General features: G+C 33.1%; 1 protein-coding gene across 3 annotated transcripts in view; it reads right to left on the bottom strand.

Moving 5' to 3' along the window:
- The window catches only part of LOC106868277 (toll-like receptor Tollo), a 292,526-nt gene that overhangs the window by 187,830 nt on the left and 93,466 nt on the right, over window positions 1-11,230 (bottom strand). For all 3 annotated transcript variants that reach the window (XM_052971139.1, XM_052971148.1, XM_052971145.1), the window contains exon 2: window positions 9,396-9,478. The gene's annotated coding sequence lies outside the window, so the exon portion shown is untranslated. The remainder of the gene's footprint in view (window positions 1-9,395; window positions 9,479-11,230) is intronic.

The raw sequence follows: 11,230 nt of genomic DNA, 5'->3' as shown, positions 1-11,230 counted from the left end.
TATATATATATTTATATATTAATAGAAATATTTTCGTATCTATTTGTTTGCATCCCTGCAAATCTAAATTAAAATCAATTCAAATATTGGAGAACGAAATAGAATGTTTCCTATCCTTTCTACCTTTGTTTCCATATCCTACATTTTGCAGCTCAAACAGTGTATTGATCGATTTCAATGACTCCTGGTGCTATAGCGCAATATTGATCGTTGTACTCCATCTACAAAAATGCCCTTTGCAGCAGGATAAAGGCAAGTACGATGCATCAAGGTCTTCGATTTAATCTGCAGCAATTTCTTCCTGCTTTTGAAATATTTAATCTTCTTACAACTAAATACTTCAGTTAGAGAGCATATTTAAGTACCTAGCCGGTCTCAGCGGGGGAGAAAGCCACTCAAAAACACTTTTCTGAGTTGAAATCTTACCAGTTTTCAAGGATATGTTTCCTTACTACTCAGCAAATAATTTTCGATCAGTTCCTATGTCTATGTTCGTTTTATTTATTTTTGTTTGCTAATTATCGACCCCACATTGATGTAATAGTAAATCATAAGGATGTTTTAATCTATATATCTGAAGTAGAAGTAGCTACTGGACATTGATCTGAGATTATACCGGACATTTTCCATGTCTGTCGCTTCCATTAGTATTGGAAAGCACAACATAAAATTGTCAATTTTCCATTAATTTTCTTTCTATGCATTTCCCGAAAGTTGTAAGAAAACCAAATATGTAAATAATGTAAACTGAAACTTTTTTTGCTGTTTTTTTTAATAAAAGCTTTTAATAAATATATGTACCATTTTCTAATCAATTAATTATGTAGCATAGCAATAAGTGCATTATTAATATTATTAATAATTGTTTGCTATTGAAAATCAAAAGTGCAAAATATAGAAAAAACACTCGTTTTCTTTTTCCTTAAAATATTTACGAGACACAGAGTGAAAATTAAGATTATATGCATTTCTTTGTAGCAAGCTAACGCAATTTGATCAAAACATGTTCTTTTTCATTCCGATTGTATTTCACTATTGAATGAATATGCTTGTACAAAACTGAATATTTAACTTATTTATTCCAGTGATGTTAAGATAATTGATAAACACTGAGTGAAAACGCTTTGGGGTAATAAAATCGTTTACAAGTCTAATTTTACATATGGAAACACTAAAGGTGATGTCAAACTACTGAGTCTGTCTCGATGTGGTTAATTGGCCTGACAGAAATAGCACTGAAATCAATCTCAATTCATATCCAACAATTTTTGAGAAGGCGAGAACATTATACAACATAGTCTAATACAGTCCTAAACGAAGAGGAAGAACAGAGTTGTAATCAATCACAAAAGTTTCGATGAAAGCTGATTTACAAGTTAAAGAAGAACAATAACAAATATCACCAGTGACTGTGTAAAACAATGTTTAAGGCGAAAGTGGAAAGTTGGCAGCAAAACATAATTGTATACCTAAACAGACTGAATTTAGTAAACATTTTGAATAGCAAAAATCGTTTTCTTTGCTGAAATGTTAAATGAAGCTATGGTTAAGGAAGAGAAACATAATACTCTCCAAATGTGTCCTCCATTTTACGTAAAATTGGGAGGAAAACTGAACTTCAGTTGTAAATTGATAAAGCGTAGATATCGCTGTACAATTAAGACGTTCTCATTGCAACTTGATGGTTTGGAGTTCAAATATATCGTTAAGCGCCTCGGGCAAGTTCAGCAGACTTGGGAAAGTCTGCTATTATAAGTTTGCTTACACAAAATGCTTACCAATGAAATTTAGTAGACGGAAGCTGTATGGAAAAACATCGGAGGAGACATCCAGTTTCGAGGGGACAGACCTAATCAATCGACTACATTAACACCACCACCTCCTTCTCCTCCTTAAAATAGTTAATAAACTGCTATCTCTGTAAGCATTCTGGACTGGCTTCTGCTCCAACAATAGGTTCTCTTCTTCCCCGTTACCGTATGAGACCTTAAAGATTCCATAAGTACTGATATTCTGCATTTGACTTGACCATTAATAAAAGTATATTTTGTAATATAACCGATGGCGTTTCAGAATGCAAACGCACACTAAGGCTACTGGTAAATTTATGCAATGATTTTGAAAGATGTAGTAATGGAGAAAGATTTCTCTCCTGACAATATGATATATGTGCAGGCATTGCTGTGTAGCTAAGAAGTTCACTTCGCAATTCACACTTCCAATTCAGTACGTTGGGCAAATGTCTTGTATTATTACACCGACAGATATTTAGCGAGTGAATTTGGAAGATGGAAACCGTGAAGATGTGTGTGTGTGCGTGTGTACACAACATGCATATATATTGTGATTGTCTCTCACCGCTTGATAACTTGATAAGTGATGTTGGGATATATCCCTCCAAACTTCGCTTAAAAGAGAACGATATAATAAGACTTTAAACAACTTTTGGAGTAAAATCATTAAATCAAAGCGCATGCGTGTTAACAGCCAATTGATTGAAATAGGTATAATAGTGAAAGAACAAATATTATTTTTGGTGCCAGAGAACAGCCGTATCTGGTTACTTAACAAAATGTTACTCACCAACAAGCTCCTGCCGTGTTACGTCCTGTTTATGTTACTTCTACCGTTACTACAAAACATCCTTGTTCCTTTGAACTAACTAGTTATGTGAAATATCCGCCGGAGACACTTGACACATCTGCTTTGTCTAATTCATTTCATCTTGAATTGAAAGCTGTATGCTAAAAGTTTTACCCTAACCTTCTCTAGAATAACAGTTCTCTGCAAATGTTATTCGACTACTCCATTTACACGCATCGCTCTACAAAACTATAAGCTGAACAATAACTATGGACAGTGTTCCTTTTACTTCGTTCTAAACAATGATTGTTTATATGAATGAAATCAAATAATAAACAAACACTATATGAGCATTTTGTTGTTTCTTTAACATATTTTATAGGCTCGTTTATATTATTAAGGCAATACAAAAACTGTCAAGGGTGAAATATAAATAAACTTTAGAAAACATTAAATTATTTGACTACTTGAAAATAAAACATAATAAAAGAAATTATAAATGAGGCGAATAAACGCAGTTTTGTTGAATTACAAAAGAAAATTACTAAGAATTGAATACAGCTGAAATGAAGATGAGCTATCGTTTTTTACTTTATTTTTTTCTGGGGATGGAAATAAACAAATAAATATTTTAAATCTAAAGACTAATTTTAGAAGAAATTTTAGCTAAAATAAACGAATTTAAAAATAGTGTAAAAAATAATTCAAATTTCAAAAAATGTACTCAGAAAAGAATTGTTTATTTAAAACGCTAAAATGACAATCTAAAGCCAAATGAAATTATAGTCTCTTAAACTGGTGAAATGAATTATCTAATTAAGAAAATAGGATTGTTTCCTTCGTAGAATATGGAGGGGGCAGATATCGGAATCTTTGACTTGCGAAAAAAGATACTGTATTCAATAGATGGATTCTAACTGCAACAATTAGAGTTTATAAACTAAGTGAGCGAGATTCTGTTGAACGTAAATTTGAAGACCAGCTTTACTACTTAGTCGACTCATTAAGTTAAAATATCTATTTACATGTCCCAAAGCATTTTTTCAAATCTAGATTTAGAATTTGTTGAAAAAGAAAAAGGGGGAAAAAGGCAAACAGTGTGTTGAATGACTAACCAATAAATGAATGAATGAATAAATACAACTGAAAAGACAGAAAGCTAAAAATGGATTAAGCTTATGATTTCAACTAATATTTTTAACTATATTAAGATTATTTAATTCATCATTCTTTTTAATTAAATTAACCCAATTTCAGAATGTCTTTATCAAATAAACTTGGTTTATCTTCACGATTTATTTAAATGTAATTTTAAAATAATTTTAGTAACTGATTTTTGTTTTGAGGCTAGAGAACTACACATATGAATAAAAACATTGACTTCTATTATCTCACATGTACGAGAAACATTTTATTTTTTCTTTACAATACTAGATAGAAATATCTTCGAACATATCAATACCCTTCAGTTTTTTAAGCAATTGCTGTTTTAACCCCAAATCAACAATGATTGAGTATATATATATATATATCCTGAAAACGATTCAGCTGTTATTGTTTGCTTTAAATTCCAATTATCATAATGTTGCTTTACATGCAGTATGTATGTTTCCTTAACGGTTCGGAATCATTTGAGGGCAATTTGGCCGCTAATCTTATAAGATGGAGGAATTGCATACAGGCTAAGTTGTTAAACTTCTAAGGATAATATGTCGCACCAAACTAATCAAGAAACACATATGATCAAAGAAGTTCCTGTTATGACCACACAAGAACATAACACACTGCTCGGTGCGAGAATCGAACCAACAATCTAACGATCATGACGAGTCTCACGCCCAACAGTGACATCATACCTTAACTAAAGAATACTGCTGGACAAATTATTTTTCTTTTAACATGATGTCAATTCCGATAGAGTAGACCTATCATCAGAAAGCAATGATGTAATACAGTATCACGTGTCCTTGTCATATTTAAGATAGTGGTGGGGAGGTTTGAGAGAAACTTAGCTGCTTTTACAAGCTCACCGATTAGACATTTACAGGCACACATCCTGTAGGTATGTATTTGAACTGGAGACGCGGGTATCAAAATCATACTGATCGCACAGCATATCAATATTCTACCGTAGCCTCAGATCTACCAAAACTTCGTTATTGACATTTATTTGAAGGAAAGTGTATGAATCCTATGTAAGGATCGGTTCGTTCTTCATGCAGGTCGACAGACTTAATCCATAACCCGATTTAACGAAACGACATGACACTTAGTGACATTAAGGATAGCACAATCTTTGTTGCGAGTATTTGACTCAATTACTCAGTGTGAGGATAAAATTCTAGCCATTTTTAACAGATCTAAAGGCATTTATTACCGACATAGGAATGGCCGTTCCTACACTGACTAAGATTTCAATATACAAAGTAAAATTTATCAGATTTAGATGTGGATTTTAGACAACATTATGATGTTTTATAGTATATATTCATACAAGCATACGTATAAAAATCGATTATATATGTGTATTTGTACGTATGTTTGTGCGAGTATATAATAACTACGTGATGCCACACAACTGTACAATTTTCTCAATGAATTTTGAATATATTCAAATGCCTTTGAAGGAATACATGGATGTAGTGGAGAAACTGTACAGTCAAAGCAATATCTATTCCTCATTATAAAGCACTGATTTCTTTCTTGAAGTGTATCCAACACGAACCATGTTCTGGTTAATGTATGTGTGATTGTGTGTGTTATGCAACAACAGTGGAGGCGCAATGGTACAGTGGTTAGGGAAGCGGACATGCGGTCATAGGATCGCGGTTTCAATTCCCAGACAGGGCTTTGTGAGTGTTTATTGAGCGAAAACACCTAAAGCTCCACGAGGATCTGGCAGGGAATGGTGGCGAACCCTGCTGTACTCTTTCACCACAACTTTCTCTCACTCTTACTTACTGTTTCTGTTGTGCTTGTAATTCAAAGGTTCAGCCTTATCACACTGTATCACGCTGAATATGCCAGAGAACAACGTTAGGGGTACACGTGTCTGTGGAGTGCTCAGCCACTTGCACGTTAATTTCACGAACAGGCTGTTCCGTTGATCGGATCAACTTGAACTCTCGACGTCGTAAGCGACGGAGTGCCAACAACAACATGCAACAACACAGCGTAAATCAGCAGAACTGAACTAAATTTCAATATTACAAATCCTTACTGTGTGTAAAAGTAACACTGGTAATACTTTCTTTTTAAGCTGTTAATGCATAGCAAAGTGAGGGTGTTAGTCTACAGACGAACCGTTCCACAACTTCTATAATCCTCAAGATTTCATCCCTAACCAGTAACAATCTATCAAACGATTGTCTACCCTGTTTTTCTGCACATAATATACACATGATGTTTTTGTAATTATTCACCACAGAGTGAGGCTTTGTATAGTTTAGATATATTTCAATAATTATGATTTACGCTGTGTTTTGTATAAAAAAAGTTAATTAATGACGAGCAGTCAAATGCGCAAATATGCAAATAAATCAGTTCGCCATAAGCCTGCTTTATTTACCAGCTGACCTGCTGGGAATGACTTGTCTGAAGAGTGATCAACCACCGTGAAACGAACCGTTAAGAGATGCCCTTAATCTTTTATCTCTGCATCAATGGCATAAAATACGCTTGCATTTGTATTTGACTAAAAGAATCGCTGTAATATCCACACAGATGAGCATATGGAAATAAATACTTATATACGAACACTATGTAAATATATACATAGACTAACATATATGCACACTTGCGAATATACAGGTGCACCTACATATACAAATGTTCACATGAAACATATACACACCTACAAAAAATAAAAACATACATACAAATTTATATATCCTTACATATATACAAATATCCCTAGCTAGCTAAATCAATGAGTTTATATTGTCAGGTGTGCCCTAAGTAACAAATATGATACATATATGTGAGTTCTATATGTATAATTGAGAAAATGAATACAACACGTGCTCACTTTCGATATTATGTATATATATATATATATATAAATATGCGTAGGACTTCATGGCTTTTATTTCTCTAAACATTTGTGATTTGTATCCGTGTTACCTACGTATGGAAGAAACGGTATTACTTCACAAAGTAGGATTACTATAAAGTTTATATGAAGTGAATAAATTCAATTATCGTATTGCACCAGAATAGAAAAACCATAAATAGTCATATGAAAAGAAAACCTCGATGCGATTCACTTTGTAAATCTTTGAAAGAATCTGGTGAACCATAAGATACTGTATGTTGTAGAATAGGTGAATGTTTCATGTTTCATGTACATAGCAATGTATCAATTTACTTAACTATGCGATTAGTGACGAGATATGGAACATATATATTGTTGATAATCTGATTTTCATTTTTGGAATTTCTTTATAGATATTGATATTGAGACATTGTCAAATAGACATTTACAGCGCAGCTGTGTATTAGGTGCGCTGGAAAAACACACACATAAAATCGCATTTCCATATCTATGAACACAAGCATGTATATAAGAATGTATATAGACAAACACAACATACACACACACGTACATACATATATTATATATGTACACATACAGACATATTTATATACACAAACTCAAATATTCGCATAGATATACATATATAGCTCAAAAATATATATGTATGTGCAATAGTATAGACACATACGCATAGATAAACGTATAGATACGTGCATATATATATGTGTGTGTGTGAGTGTGTATTATTAATACATACATGTCTTTATATATATGAATGTATATATTATGGTTTATATACAGTATTAATACGCACACACACATATATAGGTATGTACACATCCACACTCTCAGGCACAAAATATATGTTTATGCTTGTACACATTCATAGCAAATATAAACAATGGTAGTTCCGTTCTCATGTGAAGTGAGGTTAAGCGAAACGATGTACGACACTACTTTTAGGTAGAGTGCAATAATATACAATGAAAGCTATATGTCTGTGCGTAGTATTTGGCCTTTCCTCACTGCAGTCCTATACACGCGACTATATTACTGGTGTAAGAAATGAGAGTATTCTGCCCTAGTGTTAACTTTCAAGAAATTATGGCACACATATTTGGATACATATATATTACTTTATTTGCGGGTTAACAACACGGCCAACGGTTTCATACGAAGGGATTTTCTCATACATAAAGGAGACGAGTTGCAGCACTTACAGGTAGCACCGTTAAACAATTGTGGAGGTCTCTTGACATGAAACATTTGGTTGCCTTGTTAACCCCAGAAATAAACAATATATATATATATATATATATATATATATATATGTGTGTGTGTGTATATATATATATATATATATGTGTGTGTGTGTGTGTGTCTCACCAAATGCGGTATTGGGCATAAAGTATTGTCAATCCACAAATAAAATATATATTCACCAATGCATTTTTGAGCTCTCATCATCACTGTTCGCCACTATCGTTTCGAATAATATATTTCGTGTCTTTGTTAAGTAGTTACCTTCACTTTTTAAAGCGACATTGTTCGTTCTTACTCCATGCGACGTTGGTGTCATATAAATTTATATGAATGTAGACACTTAATTACCTCTGTCCCATATTGTAGGAATGAACCAAGAACCTATTTTTTTGTATCAAAACTAAATTCTTAATTCAGTTTTGGAAAATGTGTCTGTGTCTGATCATACCTACACTCTTAGTGTTTGAAATATAAAACTACACAAAGTAAGTCACGCCCTAATCTAACAATATCTCTTCTGCACCAACGCAGATTTTAATTTTATACGCATTTTACCAGGATATTCTCTTCCATCAACGTATATTACTTCAGGTGTACTATCCCTTCTTTTACAATAAAACTAAAAGTAAATATAAAATTTCATATATATATATATGAATAAAATTTTATACATACATACATACATACATACATACATACATACATACATACATACATACATACACGAGAATCAACTTTTTGCTTTGTTTATTTCCAGAATACGTTAAACAAATCGTATATTTTATCTCTTACCAATTAATTGTAATGTCTAGGGAGATTGCTAGTAGCTTACAAAGCTGTAGGTTTTGTTATTTAAAAAGTCAGCCAATTATTGCACCCCCACGCACACAAACTACAGACAAGTACTCATACACATATGAGCTAATATACAGACATGCTGAAAATTTCTGGAGTAAACACGTGATTCTCTGTTAATAGAATCGTCTAGCTTCCCATTTCTTCAAATCTCAGGAAGATATGCAGTTGTAGTCAAGTAAAATACACAACCACACACATATATGTAATTATTAATCGTAGATTACTAACTTATAAAACAATTCCGATCACATTCTTCAGTTTATTACTATTTTTTCATAAGATAAATTTCTCAATGTGGAAATTGTTTCTAAATTTCGGTATCTTACCCTATTTCCCAAAGTATTAAACACAAACGGGCACATCGAATATATGTTCTTGCATAATGCTTTGCGGTGAGGTCAACGAAATACTCGCAAATTTCTAAGAAACAAAATTACTGAATGTCCAGTGATATCGAAAATCTTTTTGAGGAAAATACTGTCCTAGACACAAATGACCGTTCCATTCCTTTATCCACGTATGCGTGGTCGTGCATACATTTGGTAAGCTTTCTATGATGACCCTATGCAATAATGTTTACCCGGTGGTTGAAAAACAAGCACAAATTTTCTACAAGTTATACTGACACGATTTATAAATAAATGACATTACTTACATGGAGTTAGTGAATGTCCACATAGATATGTGTAAAATCCTTTACTCAGAAGAGCCTTTAGATTCTCCTCCACAAATGAAGCACTGCAAACAAAAAAATAATTAAAAGAATTATTACAGAGTAAATGAAATTCTAATGAACAATAGGAATACAAAGAATTTAATATACCAAATTACATAGCAGCACAGAAACAAAATGAACACAGTAAATACAGCAATAAAAATACCTAGTTATAACAAATGATCCACACAATATGTAATATATGAACAAAACAACACTGGATATAGGATAGGTGACTATGTTATTTTCAATATCATCCAACAGAATATTATATGCATTATATTCCATCATCATATATTATTAACGTACTACAAAAACAAAGTAATTATCAAAATCATCATCAAAGTCACTATCAAAAGACCACAAAGCTTGGATGCCGCCCATTCAATTTTCGATAATTAATGTCATTTACCAATATATTTGTACAAATTTAAATAGTAAACACCAAGATTGTATTTATTAACATAGTTAGACAGATGCTACATTTTGTATACTGCTTGCCGTACATGTACAATAAGGCATCACCACAACGCAAAACAAAAAGGAGTCCAAGAGAAATCAAACTGCTCGAACAAGTTCGTTGTCGTCAAAGACCCCACTAACAACGACCATATTTCTTTTTAGCATGATAATTAGTATATTTTATTCATTATTTTTGTAGTTATCTGCCATTTTATAATGATTACACATAGGCTATTGTTTCCGTTCTTTAAATAGGAAATTTCAATTCCTCAAGAAATACTGATGAACAAATTTTACGTGCATTAATACTTGCATAATGTTTTTCACCAATGTTCTTTTTTTTTTCTCTTATTTTGATTATTTCCCTTAGCTCGATTTTCCTTATGCGATAGACTAATTAGCACAGTGTTAAGCCATAAAAGTTATATTACAAGCAAACTAAGATAGAAAGCTGTTTACAAAGCTAGCTAGCGCTAGCTAGAGAATAGGCTCATACCAGACAGTTACGGAAAATCTATATTGTAAATGCTGAAAGAAATCTGATGTTAACGATCAGAACGAATATGTCGTTTTTCAGAAGATCATCTCATATAATAATAATAATGATGATGATGATGATGATGATGATGATGATGATGATGATGATGATGATGATGATGATGATGATATACCTACGCCCTGATGCAGTACCAGACAATAGCTCTCATAGTTTCTCATCTGAACTGACTGGAAGCGTAATCATGTACGCTGTTTTGTCTTGGTATAAAAGAGGGACTACAGCAAATATTCTGCTCAATACCACAGATTTGCTTATCAGTTGTTTGACCTTAATCAGTTGAGCATGTCCCTTAGTGGCTGACGATATGTGCACCTCTGATCACGAGCAGAAGTAGTGGGGGAGCATCATAGACATATGCTGAGAGGAATTTTGGGGGTTTGGATAATTCACCTCTGGAAACATAGGTGTTTCGTTCAACATCCTTAAACAACCCTTACTCAGGGACCTTTGAACAGGATGGGCAACTCCATTTGAGGAAGATTCTAACTGGGCCCCACCTGCAAGGTCATGCACTGTTTATCTTGATATGTGATCATCATATCGCACACATGGTTCTGATGCATGTGCCTGGTGTACCCTTATCAGACGGGTTGTCATGATGGGTATATTGGGCTTCGTATATTTTACTCCAATGTCACTTTGATGGCAGGCATTGCTCTCTCACTCAATAATAATGAAGGTTTCAAATTTTGCGACATGAGTAGCCATTTTTGGGAAAGTGGATTAGTCGATTACGTCTAACCTAGTGTTCAGC

Source organism: Octopus bimaculoides, chromosome 1, assembly GCF_001194135.2.
Source record: "Octopus bimaculoides isolate UCB-OBI-ISO-001 chromosome 1, ASM119413v2, whole genome shotgun sequence".
In the NCBI taxonomy this organism is placed as follows: Eukaryota; Metazoa; Mollusca; class Cephalopoda; order Octopoda; family Octopodidae; genus Octopus; species Octopus bimaculoides.
Note: the sequence above shows the minus strand (reverse complement) of the source record. Positions and strands in the feature narration are given on the sequence as shown.